Source organism: Simochromis diagramma, unplaced genomic scaffold (genome assembly GCF_900408965.1).
Source record: "Simochromis diagramma unplaced genomic scaffold, fSimDia1.1 OVJJ01000661.1, whole genome shotgun sequence".
NCBI lineage: Eukaryota > Metazoa > Chordata > Actinopteri > Cichliformes > Cichlidae > Simochromis > Simochromis diagramma.
Window position 1 is genome coordinate 22,631 of NW_024387100.1, and position 16,493 is coordinate 39,123.

Here is a 16,493-nt window from a genome sequence, read left to right on the forward strand (position 1 = left end):
AGGCTACATTCTTTGGGGCTATGCCTGTAGCATTCTGCCTGTTAGCTTAGCACAACAGCAACAACAAAAAGGCGCTCTCTCATGCAGGAAACACACAGTTGCAGAGAGAGCGCGTCACCTGTAACCATGGCAACCGTAACGCTGCCGCCTGGAACAACAGGACAAACAAAACCCAAACAGTCCTGACCTGTGACAATATGAAACAGGAAAATACTGCAGTGTAACCCATTTATTTCAACAAAGTAACTGTATTCTAATTACCACCTTTTTAAACTGTAACTGTAACGGAATACAGTTACTCATATTTTGTATTTTAAATACGTAACGGCGGTACATGTATTCCGTTACTCCCCAACACTGGACATGTTGTACAGAGCACTTTGAGTAATCTGGGAGAGTAGAAAAGTGCTACACAACAATCACTCCATTCACTGTCTCCACAGAGTTTTGTCATCTTACTTTTGCAATATTATGTTCCGGCACATGTTGTTATTACATGGCTTGATTAAGGTACATATTAGACTGACATCTGGGGCCAGAGCTGAAACTGTTCTGGGTCAGCACAGGGCCAGCAGTGTGTCTGCAACTGGCCCGTGGCTACACACCACTTACACATACCACAAAGAATGACGGCCCTTTGCTGGCCCAGATCAGGTTTGCCAGAGGTAATCCACACATAGGCCAGCACAGGACCACCAGTGTGTCTGCAACTGGCCTTGTGCTGGCCCATGTGTGGGCCACCTCTGGCAAACCAGGTCTGGGCCACCAGAGGACCATCATTCTCTGCGGTATGTTGGCCATATGTAAGCACATTGTGTGGGCCAGATCTGGGCCATACCTGCTATCTGGGACCGCATTTTCTTGTTAGTAACAGTAACGCTGTTGTAACGATAGAAATAGTAATTAGTTAGATTACGTTGTTACTGAAAAAAGTGTTAGTAACGCTGTTACTTGTAACGCCGTTATTCCCATCACTGGTAAAGACAAAGTCACAGAAGCTTCCAGTTTTGTTTGACAGTGTGTCGAACAAACCTGATGACACCAACTCACAGAAAGCTTCAAGTCAACCAAACACATCCAATCTCTGAGGGGTTTTTTCCAAGGCTGGAAGAAAACTAATGCCAAAATGAATTTTTGAGAAGCTGAAACAGTTTCATGTCTGTAATCATAAGGTAGAAATAGTATTTTCTGAAACACATTTTTTTCCTCCCCGGAGTGAGCTGTGAGCAATAAAGTCTCCACATCTTCTTGTTTTCTCATTTCCTTTATCTTCCAGACTTTCCAAAGATTGAAGTTGGGACCTTTTACAAGAACTATATTAGTTTATTCTGGTGCAAACTTCCTCAGTGATCTGTATTTCTACAGCCACATATTCCAGCTCAGCATCTTTAGTTAATTCTTTGTGTGTTCTACTTTGTTAAATGAGTGCTGCACAGCCACCAGCAGAAGCATGAAGCCTATCATGTCACAGTGACGCGTACCCATGAATAACAGGATCAAGTTTCATATTCAGCCATATTTCCTGCATAAATCAACTTTAATTAGCTTAGGTTATATACCCATTCAAATTTGATTCGAACCTGTTTCAATGATAACAAACAATATTACTTACAACTTGTGATGGCAACAGATTAACACAGGTGAAACGGCCCCAGGCTAGATCTGGAATAATAATATACACAAAACAACCACTAGACAGCTTCAGAACAGAAAATGCCTAATTCCATCACAAGGCTTTTTGCTGTGATTTTCCTTTGAGCACACAAACACATCTGTCTTCACTTTCTCTGTTTTTGATGCAGCACTTTTTAAAATCATATGAATGAAACAGCTTCTAAAAAAAAAAAATATCCATCCTCAAATTCCAGCAGATTCTTCACCAGGACACTTTGTGATAGTTTTCATATTTCATACAAACTAAAGTGATACACAACATATGCAGTGCGATACACACATATTTACATATTTCATGTGTTTGATAACCAAGCTGGTACCAACATCCTGCACCATGTTCTTGTTCAACATTGGAAAAACACAAGACTACTTTCAAATCAGGATTGAAGCCTTTGCTGTTTATTAGATAAGCCATATGCATTATGATCCCTCAAAACAATGATATTCTGGTTATAACTGCATTTAAAATTATTGAGCCAATATTTTCAGCTTCTACAAAACATTTTCAAATTATGAGCTTCCAACAATGAGTGAAACAGTAAGAGCATGTGGAGACTTTGGAAAAACCCCATTAAGAAAGAGAAATCAAACATTTGGATTCATTTTAATGAAAATGCAGAGGAGCTGGTTGTGAACTGAGCTTCAGAAAAACACAACTAACCAAAAACCAAGGCAGAAAAAAAACATATGGATCATGGAATAATAGTATCTTCCATCTTTAAATGACTGAAGAGGAAGAAATTTACAAGAAATCATTTAGAACAGTTTAAAACATCAACTGAATCCATGAATCTGAAAACATGTTTCTGAGTGAAAGAGACAGACATGTACAGACTGAACTATCTGTTCAACAGTCAGTGTTTCTCTAACAGGAGGACACTCCTTACACTCAACTCAGCACAGACACACTGAGGCACCCATAAAGACTTTTAATCCAGGATAAAGCGGTTCAGTGAATGTGGTGTTGATTGTGTGGAGATGGATCAGAGTGTCAGAGGAGACTCTGTAGAAGGACAGAGTGCCAGCAGGAAAGTCCACGTACACTGCAATTCTGTTAGAGACGGAGGAGGAGGAGGTGGTGGTGGATACGAATTTGGTATCGTGACAAACATAAATAGGACCATCATTAGTGCAGTACAACCTCCAGGAATGATCATTCTCTCCAAACAAACAGTCATTGCTGACTCCTTTCCTTCTTATTCTTCTGTAACTCACTGTCATCCAAACCTCTCCTTTCCACTCCACCTCCCAGTAACAACGACCAGTCAGACCATCTCTACACAGCAGCTGATGAACATCAAATCTGTCTGGGTGATCAGGATACGACTGAACCTCCATCACACATGTCACCTTCCTGTTGTTGTCAGACAGTTTGAGGTTTCTGTGTACTGTGTTTGTGTCAATTGTGGGTTGACAGGAATCTGGTGGAGAGAACAAACACAATCCAGCTGCAGTTATTGATCCATCATCTGTTCACTGATTGACACTTTGATGCCTCCTGACATCAGAGATGTGAATGAGTGATGTGACAGTTTGAAGATGGTTGAATGTGTGCTGCTTTGTTTTCATGCATCACATTAAAAACACACTTACACTTCCTCAGACCTGGTCTCAACCATTGTTCTCCAGCAGGCTCCACCCTGAAAGGAGGAGGGGAGTCAGACCAGCACAGTCTCTTTCAGCATGCACACATGGACATTACATGGCTTTCATACACATACTGTTAGACACTGATAAAAGAACAGTCCAGCATTTTCACAAATGCACTTCAGTCCATAGGTGGATCAAACTGCCGATGATTTGGACTGATCCTGGATCTGTCAGCACATCAATGTATTGAAAGAAATATGACTGATTCAAACAGTGACCTTCATTATTGTTTAGCTGGAAAGGACACCTCCCTGTCTTTGGTGTCTTTATTGAGATTGTACATGTAAAACAAAATCATGGGTGAGCTCGCTCCAAGTCCTCCAAGTACTATTAATAGTAGACAGCAGGCATAAACACCAAACTGGAGAAATATATACAAAACAAGAAAAGGCACACATTGGGAATCTGTAATTTACTGTGTAATATGTCACTGTACTGAATGCTTGTTGTTTTGACGCAGGGTGATTATTTAAAAAAATGCATTTGTCTTCAACCAAACTGTGCTACAATCAGTTTTTCTTGTTGCAATGGTTTATAGTCAAGGTATAAATATTACTTTTATTTTTAATCGCACAAAAGGACACAAGTATGATGATGAAATACACACTACATCCAGGACAAGTTCTGCTAACAGAACTTTAGCTCTGTTAGACTCAAAAAAACTTTTCTACCTGTTCATTTTTTTTATATTAGAATCACTATGAAGTAGTGCTGTCAGCGTTAATCTCATTAAAATGACAGTAATGCCATAACCGTATTAACGCAGCAAATCTCTGTTAGCGAGTTAATGAAGATCGCCCGTGCTTGGGGCTGCACGGCGCTGGCGCGTTAATGAGCCAACAGAGAGTTAATGCGGTTATGGCGTTAAAGAAATCGGGGCAGAATAACCCCCTGATCTGTGCAACGACTAAAGGGTGGTCTAACCCCGGAGGTCGAAGAAAGAAGAATCACCCGACTGGAAGACACTGATAGCTGCAGCAACAAAATAAAAGTTAAAAGTTCTTTAGACAGAGATTCGAGTCGGAGTAAAATTGAAACCTAAAAGGGGACATTAAAATGGGGGTGGGAAACTGGAGCACCAAAATAAAGCTGTGGGAGAACTGGAGAGTGATGGGAGTGTCATCTGTACTTTGTTGTTGTAATCATAGTTTTTCTTGAATCTGAACTGCACAAACACAGAGGTCATCCCACATATGGTCCACCCGTTAAAGGGGGACAGAGGGCCTCAGGACCAAGAAGAACTGGACCTTGCAATGCTGGAGTGTATGTTATAAGTGATCTCTTTTTAAGAGATCAAAGGGGGAATTGTGAGATTATTCTGTTATCATATGTTATCTTATATCTGTAGTTAAAGTAGTTGAATTATGTTAACTGCTGTAGGTCATATAATTTCCTTTAGTCTAGATTGTGTGCTGTGTATGTAGCTTAGTTTCCATTATATTTTTGGGTTAAAAGAATGTGACCATTTTTGGATTTATTAGATAAGTGTGCATCACTCTGTATTCTTGATCTGCTGTGAATGTCTCACACTGTGTTCTTGACATGTTTTACGGCTGAATCATGAAAAGAAAGGTTGTATGCAGGAGACTCTGTGTCTAGGACAGGGGAGACAGACCACATTCCATACCCCCACCTTTACAGAGAGCAGAAAGACAGGGAGCCAAGGTCATAACTTAGGCGCCGTAACAGAGAAAGAATGTGAATGTTTAGGCTTTTACGACTAGGTGGGGGCCACTAGAGGCTATAAGAGCTTGAGTAACCCTCCACCATGTGGAGACATGCGGTAACCCTCTGCAAGCATCTCTCCCGTCCGGACGTTCTAATGCTCTTAAGTGTTGAATTGTATGGAAATAAATGATTGTTGATTGAGCATTTATACACCGAGTATTGTCCTTCCTTCAGCCCAAAGATTAAAAGAATTGGGAGATTTCAACAAAACCCAGGAGGACATGGAGCTACCTGCCAGAGAGCAGCAGGTAAGCGCATAGCCCCCCCTGATAGCCCTCAATATCTACATGTATTTAAAAAAAACTGAGAGGTGGGCAACAACGCCAGGGGTGAGGTTGTACACCCTGATGGTCTTTTGGATTCTGTGCAGGCCACTGAATGGCCTGCACAGTTTATTAGTTCCATTCCTGCAGCAATGCCCCAGCTCCGTCTACATGCAGCTCCAACCTTGTGTATGTTTTCATTTATTTTTCTGGGGTTTTTTGCAGCATGTTCATATTTCTAACTTGCATAATTTTGACAGGATTAATTTTTATGAAGATCAAAACATTTAAAGTTAAAGTTGATTATTTTTTAAGTTTATTTATTCTGGAATAAAATTCCTGTCTGTTTTTATTCATATTTATGTTTAAAAAACATGGTTTTAGTGTGTTCAATAAATGTTTATCTTGTTTGGCCCGCGACCTAAAGTGTGCTTTGAGTTTTGCTCCCTGTGCAGTTGAGTTTGACACCCCTGGTGTAGAGGATGGAAATCAGCCAGGACAACTCATGAAACATCTGCAGACATCTGGTTGAATTCAGTTGTGTACATCCACAGAGAGCAGCAGGTCAGCTGATCACAGCCTGTACATTAAGAACATCGACTGGAGCTCTCAACAGAAATGATTGTGAGCTGTGACTCTTTTCCCCACACTGAGCCACTACAGCTGATTTTAGGGTTGAATCCTGCTGAATCCCACTTTAACCTCTTCCCTGCCCATTTTCCTCTTTAGAGGCAAAGTCACCCTCTACAATGTAGGCATTGTATTATTACATGAATATTACATTACATTAATAAGATAAGATAGGATAAAACTTTATTAATCCCTCGGGTGGGTTCCTCTGGGAAATTCGGTTTCCAAAAGCACAGCACCGACAGAAGTTACAGAATATTATACACACACACACACACACACACACACACACACACACACACACACACACATATATAAATACAGAGACAAATATAAATAAAATATACGAAGGGGATAAATAGAATAAATAGGAATAAAAATAAAAATACAAGTGAATTGCACATTTCAAGTATTGAGGTCTATTGCACCATTGACTATTAACAAAAGTATTGCACAGTGAAGTGAAGAGGCACTACAGCTTAGTTGTTCCCCCCTCCTTTGTCCTCCTGTCTCCCCTCCCTCTCCCCTCCAGAGAGGAGTTAAACAGTCTGATGGCGTGTGGGACAAAGGAGTTTTTAAGTCTGTTAGTTCTTGTCTTGGGGAGAAGCAACCTGTCACTCAACAGACTCTTCTGGTTGTTTATGGCCGTGTGCAGAGGATGCCCAGCATTGTTCATAATGTCCAGCAGTTTTTTTAGTGTCCTTTTCTCTGCCACTGTCACCAGAGTGTCCAGCTTCATGCCGACCACAGAGCCAGCCTTCCTGATCAGTTTCTCCAGCCTGGATGAGTCCTTCTTTGCTGTGCTGCTCCCCCAGCACACCACAGCATAGAAAAGTACTCCAGCAACCACCGACTGGTAAAACATCCTCAGGAGCTTCCTGCAGATGTTAAAAGACCTCAGCCTCCTGAGGAAGTACAGTCGGCTTTGGGCTTTTTTATACAGGTGCTCTGTGTTGCATGACCAGTCCAGTTTATTGTCCACCCACAGCCCGAGGTACTTGTTGACCACCTCCACCTCCTCCCCCTCTATCTGAACCGGCAGTGGACCTTCTCTGGACCTCCCGAAGTCCACAACCAGTTCCTTAGTCTTTGAAGTGTTGAGTTGCAGGTGGTTTGTGTGACTCCATGCGACAATATATAGCAATAATATAGCACAAGGTTCAGTTAGTTTTGCATAAAATATATATCAGTACTTCAGCTTTTAACCCTTTAAGACCTACCATAGAACCAAGTTTGTCAGAACTGATCTTTATATTTTTACATGCCCTTAATGCCATTTTTGGGAGCATTTCAAGTTGCTATACATCAATATGACCATTATATCCCAAATTTTAATATTATGTATGCATTGAGTTCATAGTAACTACATAAAGTGCAAAAAACCAAAAAGAAAATAGTTTCTTTTGTTCTGTTTCTACACATATTTCTAGTTAGAGAAATTTCAGAGGTTTATCCCTCAAAACTGTAAATGCAAAAATGATTGCACATTGTTTCCAACCACAGGAAATTTGTTTTGAGTATTTTTGAGATTTTTATATACTGCAGGAAAAACAAAAATAAAAATATTATAATGCAAATTTGCAAAACAAACAGCATGTGCATCAAAATAAACTATTGCCAACAATGCAATTTGAGTTCTAAGCATCCCAGAAACAGTACAGAAAAGAATAAAGTCAAACATGACTTTTAAAAACACCAGTATAGGTATCGCTGAAGGCAGGTTGATGAACAGCTGATCGGATCGGCAAAGCGTGTTTCTGGTATGTTATGTTTTTTTGCTGCAAGTGCTTTTTATGCAATTTTAGTTTAAGTGCGGTTCTACCGAGATTTTAAAATTGTTACGCAAAACGGAGCATTCCTGCTCCAATAGGCCTTAAAGGGTTAATGGAGTATTTCTTAACACTAGTATCTGTCACCTTCTTTGTCGAACTCATTGTTTTCTCTGCAGTGGCTGAGCTGAGTCCAAGTAGCTTAAATGTTCCCCTGCTGCTCCGTCAGACTCTTCTCCTCCTGCTGCTCAGCTGGGACACAAAACAGAACTTTGTTAAGCTCCACACTGCACTGAAGAGTCAAAGTGTCTCATATGTTCATCTGAGAGCACAAACAACAAATTTTAGCTTCCCTGGGTGAGCAACTTGTTTAAAACATACAAAGGTTTGAGCACCGATACCAAATTCAGCAGTATGGCACACCAGTACCAGGAGAGCAATTCCTCTTTAAAAAAAGCCCTGGCAAAGAACGAAAACAGAACAATCAATGGATTACAATGGAGAGTACAATGTTTCCCAACCACTGTGCCGCGGCATATATACGTGTGCCGTGAGAAATGATCAGGTGTGCCGTGGAAGATTAAACTATCTGAGTGGGTGTAGAAATCTGAGCCATGATCTGAGTAACCCTCATCACTCAGTCACACTCAGATTCTCTACTTGGATCAAGTCCACTGCACTACTTTCAAGCATTCTGCAACCTGTTCTCTAATGTGTGCCTTCCTCCTCTTTGTATATACTCCTCTTATATGTTATTTATTCTTACTGTCTTACTATTTATATTGTTTTCCATGCACGGTTGGTGTGGAGCACCCACAATTTAGTTGAATATGTACAAAGACAATAAAAGACTATTCTATTCTATTTTAAAAACTCTGCAGTACTTTTAAAACACAGATCCCCTCTTGGGGTTCGAGGCTGTATTTGTTTTAAAAATGAATCTCTGGTATCTCTGGCCTATCATTATTATTTTGCTAACAGTTAATCAGGCTCATTTACTGAATACTGATCAGAATTTATCAAATTATCTTTGAAATGATTCTAACAACAGGCCTCTCAGAGTGAGGCCAGTTTTTACAATCACATGCCCTGTGGGCCGACATAACTTTGCGCTGATAAGACAAAGGCAGGTGTGTTTTAGCCTGGAATACATTTATTTTTACCTTTCTTTTAAATTGATTTCATTTTAGCACTTTTACCGCCAACATATTTGGATTTTTTGGCGCTGGAAGTGACCTTATATTGATGATGGCTGGCGTTAGCTAGCTAGCTAGCTTGGATAGCACGCTGCATTCAAAAACTATGCAGGTGCCACACAGTGACACAGAGATGCTAACTAGCGCTTAGTAACAGACTAATAAAATAATAGAAACTCTGATTACACTTAGCTAATTTAAAAGCTTTCTTCTAATAATAACACTGTTTTCTTCTCTGTGTTTCATTAGCATTTGTTAATATTTTCTTGTAAATTAGTTTATAGCAGCTTGACTTGATGTAGAGGCTTTTTCTTTCAACTGGTTCACAAATAACTGACAACAGAGACCGAGGAGAGCAACAGAAAACTTCATTCAGGAGCTAAATTCAAGATTGACTGAACTCAGATCAAAGTTACCTTAGTGCTTCACTTTAGATGAGGAAGAAAAATAAACTAAAACACAAACGCAATGAAGCGGGAACTCTGCGGCTTCTTCTTCTTTTGGGTTTTTCTTTGGCGGTTAGAGCTTTAAGGTGCATTACCGCCACCTGCTGGACTAGATGGTTCTTAAACTAAACTAGACATTTAAAAGTATTTTAACAAACAATAAAAACAAAGACAAAATGTGTCAGTGTGTTATATTCATGAACATAAACATCAGATGGCTTCAGCTTACCCTTACTCCCATTTATTTAAGAGGGTTTGCTCTCTGCAGGCCGCCACAGTAAATAAGTATTTGTAGTTTTGCCTGATTTAATAAAGGTTACACTGACTCACTTCTCTATCAGCAGATCCAAGTGTAGCCATAATTTCCCAGGAGGGTACTTGGGTTTGGAGTCACAGCACAGTTTTCAGATTTAATTAATGGGCTGGAGTACAGCCTGATAATTACAGGCATTCAAACTGCCTGTAATTCTATGGCATTCTGTCTCTATGAAGACATTAGATCTTACATATTTCTTGGTTAAAACCACATTCAACTACTTAACAATAAGCCTGCAGCTGCAATGTGGAGGCAACTAACAGTTTTGATAAATTTTCCAAAAATCTCATCCAATTAATTCTCCTTTACAGATTGTATAACTTTCACTTTTTACAATAAGAATTCTCCAACAAATGTTTAGAAGAAAATGATTTTTCTTTCATTTGTTTTGATACTAACTGAAACCACAAAGCTCCAGTTTCACACCCCAAACTAACCAACTGTAATGATTCTTTTCATCAGCACAATAGTTTTCAATTTCATTTACACTTGTAATCCCCAAGGCTTCTGTTGTGAAAGACATGAATATCACAGAATAGAATGTTCAATGGGGTTTATTGCAGATGTTGAGTTTACAACATTGGTAATTGCCGGGTTCCCCAATAGAAATAAAGTGCTATGTAAAAGAAAGAATGTGCATGAGATATACGAGATCTTACATGAGACCTTGTTGGGAATCAGAGAAATGAATATAATCAATTCATTAATTGAATTCCACGCTTGTGTTCATCCACAGCAGCTGGACAATAAAGTTTATTGTGACCCTGATACTGCAGCAGAAAAGACTTTTCTGCTCCAACTTTCTGCGAGCAAACGCTCAACTTCTCCCAGCGTGTTGAGCTAATGATTAGTTGGTGTTTTTCTCCAAACACTCGCTCACTCCTCTCTCAATGTGTTCACAATAAACTGTGAACAAATACCGAGGAGAGCAGCAGGAGACCTCATTCAGGAGCTAAACTCAAGATAAACTGAACTCACATTAAAGTTTGCTCGGTGCTTACCTTTAGATGAGCCCACAAACCACGAGACACTCTACTGTGGCAACACCACCAGTTTATAAAGAAAAAGAGACGACAAAGAAAAGTTGTTTTGAATGACTAGCCTGTGTGTGATTGTGCATGGCCTGGGTCCTGTGGGACATGGTCATGGAGGCAGGTGTTCTTGGGCGCCTGGGGCAGGCTCGTACAAAGGGGTGGTCGGCCACTAGTGGAGTCAGCTGCCCCTGGCCTGTGGTTCTCCGTGATTCTCAGCCTTCATCTGGGGGAGCCCCATCTGGGCTTCTGGGGGCCATTATTGCAGCTTCCCGCCCTCATCATCAAATACAATTGTGACAAAGACACACACTCATACTCTCTCTCTCTAACAGACAGGCCACAAGATGCTTGATGATTTATGTATCTGTGGATTTATCTCACGTACAGCGGTTGTCGATACATTGAGTTTTTCTATTTGTAAAACATATTCGTAAAAAATAAATCAAGAGACACAGTGAGACGTAGACTGTGACAACACGAGCTTGACACGGGGTCTCATATTTTGACTGTGAGTATAGAGGATTGTAGCTCCAGTTAACATGGAAAGATAAGAGGTCTAAAGTCTCTAAAACCTTTGGACGTTCAGTCTCTGACAGAAGGTTTGGAGACAAAGTTAGTTTTGAATTTGTGAAACAAATATTTTATGTACAGTTTCTCATACACAAGGCAGATAATATTCTTCATGTACATTATTTTTTACAAATACTGGAAGTACAACAAACTGAAACAAAACACATTTTCATGAATTCATCTCTTAATGTTTTATACAAAACTTCTGAATGTGTTCTCTCTGATTTCCCAGTATGTGTTTTGGATCGACTAAAATGTATTTACAATAGCCAGAGTCGACTGAATCCAAATATTTCTTAAATCCAAATTCACCCCCCATTTACTGGAAGAGATCAGGGTAATTTGAATTCTCCAAAGCCTCTCACATTATAAACCTTTTCTCGAATTTCAAATCTAGTTTGTAAATTTGCCAGTAAAAGTTTAGTAAAAGCTTTATACAAAATTATGGATGTATTGTAATTAACCAGATTCTGGAATTTAAGTAACTTTGCCTGAAGAAAGAATTTGTGAGTATGATCTAGATAACCAGCCTTGTGAATAATACGCAGTGCTCGTTTCTGTACTGTGACTAATGGATTAGTTGTATTTTTATATGTATTTCCCCACACTTCCACACAATATGTAAGATATGGAAGAACCAGGGTACAGTACAGAGTACGAAGTGCATCTTTATCAAGGAATTGTTTCACTTTGTTCAAAACTGCGAGGCTTCTGGAAATTTTGGTTTTTAGGTGTCTGACGTGGGGTTTCCATGAAATTTTATTATCAATTACGACTCCCAAAAATTTGTTTTCACTCACATTATCAATTGGTACACCTTCAATGATAATTGGTAATTCTATATTATATTTTAAATTACCAAAAAACATTGCTTTAGTTTTATTTATATTTAATGATAATTTATTTATATCCATCCATTTTTTTAAAATTAATTTTAGCTCCCTGTTTACGGTCATTACAAGATCAGTATAATCATCGCTACTGAAAAATATGTTGGTGTCATCTGCGAACAGTATGAGTTTAAGTACTTGAGAAACATCAAAAATATCATTTATGTATACATTGAAAAGTTTTGGTCCCAACACTGACCCTTGGGGAACACCACATGTAATACCAAGTTTCTCTGAATGGTAATGCCCTATGCTAACATATTGTTCCCGACCCGTTAGGTAACTTTTTAACCAGTTACCAGCTTTCCCTCAAATACCATATCTTTCCAATTTATCCAATAAAATTGATAAATTGGTAATAATAACTAACTGAGGAAATAAAAGTAAAACCTTTCAAAGTGCTGCAGAGAAAGAAAAGATTTCACTCTTGTCAGTCACCTTAAATGATAAAAACTGGACTTCACCACAGGCTCTAACTTGGCTGTCCAATTTAAAATCACTGTCCAACTTAAAACCAAGGTCAGTAATAACAGGTTTAAGATAAACTTCCAGGGGTCCCAAATCAACAGAGGAGAACTCACAAGGACCACTAGTTCAAAACACCAACACCTCTGTTTTCTTATCATTAGAATTTAAGAAGTTTAAAGCCAACCAAGCTTTAATGTCATTTAGACATGTCAAGAGAGGTTTTATGGAGATGCCATCCTTCTGCTTTAGTGGCAAATACATTTAACAGTCATCAGTGGAACAATGAAAAGAGATCCCATGCCTTTTAAGGATGAAACCCAAAGGCAATATATACAGTAAAAAGAGCCCTAAACTTGACCCCTGTGGGACGCCACATGACAGAGAAGCAGACGATGATTTGGAACCGAGAAGCTGACAGAGAAAGGTCTGTTTGCCAAATAAGACTAAACCAATTACGTGCAGTGCCACCAATAACCACTAGATCATTTAATCGAGATATTAGAATTTTGTCGTCTATTGTGTCAAAGGCAGCAGTCAGGTCAAGCAAGACCAGAACAACGTGGTTACCAGAATAAAGACCTTTAAGAATGCAGATTCTGTGCTATAAAGGGTTTTAAATCCTGATTGAAAAACCTCAAGGATGCCATTACATCTATAAAATATTTCAGTTGACACAAAACAATTTTCTCTAACACTTGGAAAGAAAATACAGCTTGGAAATCGGCCTATAATTAGCTAAAACTGTGTGATCAAGGCCAGGTTTCCTAAGCAGTGGCTGCACTTCTGCATATTTGAAAATTGCAGGAACCACACCAGAGGACAGACTGCTGTTAATAATGTCAAGGACAGACTGCCCTATATTAGGAAAGATTTCTTTTAAAAATTGTGGAGGGAAAGGATCCTTGGGGGAACCTGCGGGGTTAATATGACACCCCGCATCCTCTGAAATGGAGAGAATCACAAACTCAAACTGAGTGAAATCAGCAGTGCAAGGGACAGAGACAGAGGGGTCAGAGTCAGGAGCTGTGATAAGAGCCCTGGTGCTGCCGACCTTTTCAATAAAAGGTGATCGTCATGTCTGGCGATTATACCTCAGCAGAGACTTTGTTTGGTGAATGACACAGGTCAGAAATAATAGAAACAGAAACAAACTTGGGAGTGACAGACGAGCAACCACACACACCAGCGCCATCTTGTTACCAGTCAGGTTTGTTTCTCTGCAGCTTTACATGCAAAAGGGCAAAAAGGTTGACAGGTTTAGAGTTGTGCACTGCTTTATGGTTATGTGTGGTTGTGAGAGTAGCAGTGACATTAAAGACAAGTGTCTTGCAGGTGACAGAAATGTCATCGTAGTCTGCAGCAGTAAAACATCTACCTCGTGTGGAACTAACAGTGTCAAAGGGTGAATAAAACTATTTCCCCTGGAACATTGTACAGCTTGAGCCGCTGCATACTGACCTCACACGCGGAGGCAAAATACAAGCAACTGGATCGAATCTTTTAGGATACATAAAAATAGACTCCAAAAAATAGAGTGCTTGAAATGTACAAATGTACAAAATATTGTGTTCTAGAATGCCTGTAAACAGGCATTCAAGCCTTTGGCTTTTGTTACTGTTACAGGAGGGGTAAATCTGGGATGTTCTTTGGGAACATGGTGGGGTTTCCTTATCCTCACACTCTCTCCTGGTAGAAAAGAAGGTTTCCGTGCGTGACGCCTACCATCAGTGTAACGTTGCATTTTCAACTGATATTTCTGAACTGAGTGACGTGCAACGCCATCCAGTGGAGACACAGCAGGAGGCAAAGGGAGTACATCCAGTATAGTATGCATCTTCCTGCCATACAGGAGTTCATAGGGAGAGAGGGAAGTAGTTGCATGCGGTGTTGCACAGTAAACTTGAAGCCAGTCCAGCACAGTTGCCTTCGATGGTTTCGACTGCTGGGTTATGAATTCTGGATACAGGTGCGGAGGGCACGATGAAACCGTTCGATTGCTCCGTTTACATCATCAGTAGTAGCATAAGGTGAAAAGGCAAGCTCAGGCCATTTGGAGTAGTAGTCAGTCAATGTTATGACGTATCTACAAGCAGGTATTGCAGTATCAAAAGGCCCAACAATGTCAAGACCAAGTTTTTTCCACGGTCCATCAGGCAGTGGGACGGGTTGGAGAGGAGCAGGATTAGTATGTGCAGTTTTGTCATTGGACTGGCAAAGGAGGCATGAGGTTATGGCAGACTGAACTTGTGAGTCCATTTTTGGCCACCAGTAGAGACCTCTTGATCTTTGTTTTGTGCGCACAATGGTGACTTTCATGTGCCAGTGCAATCAGTTTAGGTCTCACTGAAAGTGGTGCAATGAGCCTCGAGCCTCTGAGAACATAATCACTTAGGGTTGAGAGTTCATTACGGATTTTGTAGTAAGGTGCAAGCGTGACATCAAGTGCTTTGATTGAGGCAGGCCAGCCACTTTGTATTTGTGAACGCAAAGCAACCAGTTCAGGGCAAGTTGAACATGCAGAGTCAAAGTCCGCAACTGGAAGTGAGGACATGGCAGCAGAAACTTGGGCTACCATTTCATGATCTGAATCTGATGTGGGATGGGAAGAAACAGGCAGGGGCAGGCGAGAGAGACAGTCAGCTGTATAGTTCTGAGAACCTGGGCGGTAAATAACATCATAGTCAAAACACAGGAGGTGGGCAGACCAGCGGGAGATGCGCATGACAGCCCTATTAAACCCTTTGGTGCTCAGCAGTGTTGTCAGAGCTTGGTGGTCTGTCCGCAGAGTGAAACGTCGGCCACACAAATACGTTCTCCATTTCTCTGCAGCCCACACACAAGCATAAGCTTCTTTTTCAACAGTTGAGTACTTTTGTTCTGTTGCAGACAGTGTGCGGGAAGCAAACGCCACAGGTTTTTCTGTGCCATCAGGTTGCACTTGAGCAAATACAGCACCAAGCCCATAGTCACTTGCATCAGTAGAGATCACAACACGCAAGGCAGGGTCAAACAGTGCCAGTGCAGGACTATTCACCAGGAGTTTTTTTTCTTCTTCAAAGCTCGCTTGTGCATCTGAAGTCCATGTGAAAGTGTTGTTGTTGTTAGCACAGCCACACATAGGGGCTACAACAGTTGCAAAGTTTGGCAAGAACTTGGAGTACCATGACACCAAGCCCAGGAAGGATCTCAAACTGAGGGAACTGAGGAGGATTAAAGGGGCAGCACAGCAGCGTTTTGGAAAATAGTGTAAAGGCTTTTCAGGAAGCTTTTAGGACACTGTGAAAATACTGAATTTGAATAGTGGAGGCTAGAAGTAGTGAATGTATCCTTCCTCTCTATCATTAGATGGAGAGAGTGTACAAAGGCCGGCATAGTGGGTCTGTGGCCACTCTTGCTTGCGCTTTTGCGTGTCCGTCAGCCAGCTGTGGAGAAGAGCAAAGTTTTTACATGCAAAGAGCTGTAGTGAAAAGCAGTGTTCCAAACAATGAATGTGCTTTTCATGCAGTAATGTGTGATGTTTGAAGCTATTTCTGCTGTTGTCCCATTCCCGGTGAAATCCGCTGTCCCTCCAATCCCGATCCCAGTCCTCTTGCAAAGCAATCAGCATTTGTCAGACGCATCAGTCATTGGAGGTACTCAGACAGGATCCTGGACGACTACACGGGGGCACGTCTGGGGTGGCTAAGAGACCAATTGAAGGATGCCATGTTTACTGAATATGTGCCTAATTTTGTCAGGACATAGCTGGGTCCATTGCTTCTGTGTGCTCTATTTTCAAAAGCAAAGGCCTGGCTCTTTCTCCTGGCACCTTCTCAGGTGATCTCCATGACTTCTTCTCAAATCTGCCGCAAAACAGCTG

General features: G+C 40.6%; 1 long non-coding RNA gene across 1 annotated transcript; it reads right to left on the reverse strand.

Moving 5' to 3' along the window:
• Positions 1 to 2,769: 2,769 nt before the first annotated feature.
• LOC120743039 lies at positions 2,770 to 3,759 on the reverse strand. Its single transcript, XR_005698033.1, has 2 exons — positions 3,268 to 3,759; positions 2,770 to 3,095 (listed from the first exon to the last, which is right to left on the reverse strand). It is a non-coding gene; the product is annotated as an uncharacterized LOC120743039 (long non-coding RNA).
• Positions 3,760 to 16,493: the final 12,734 nt, after the last annotated feature.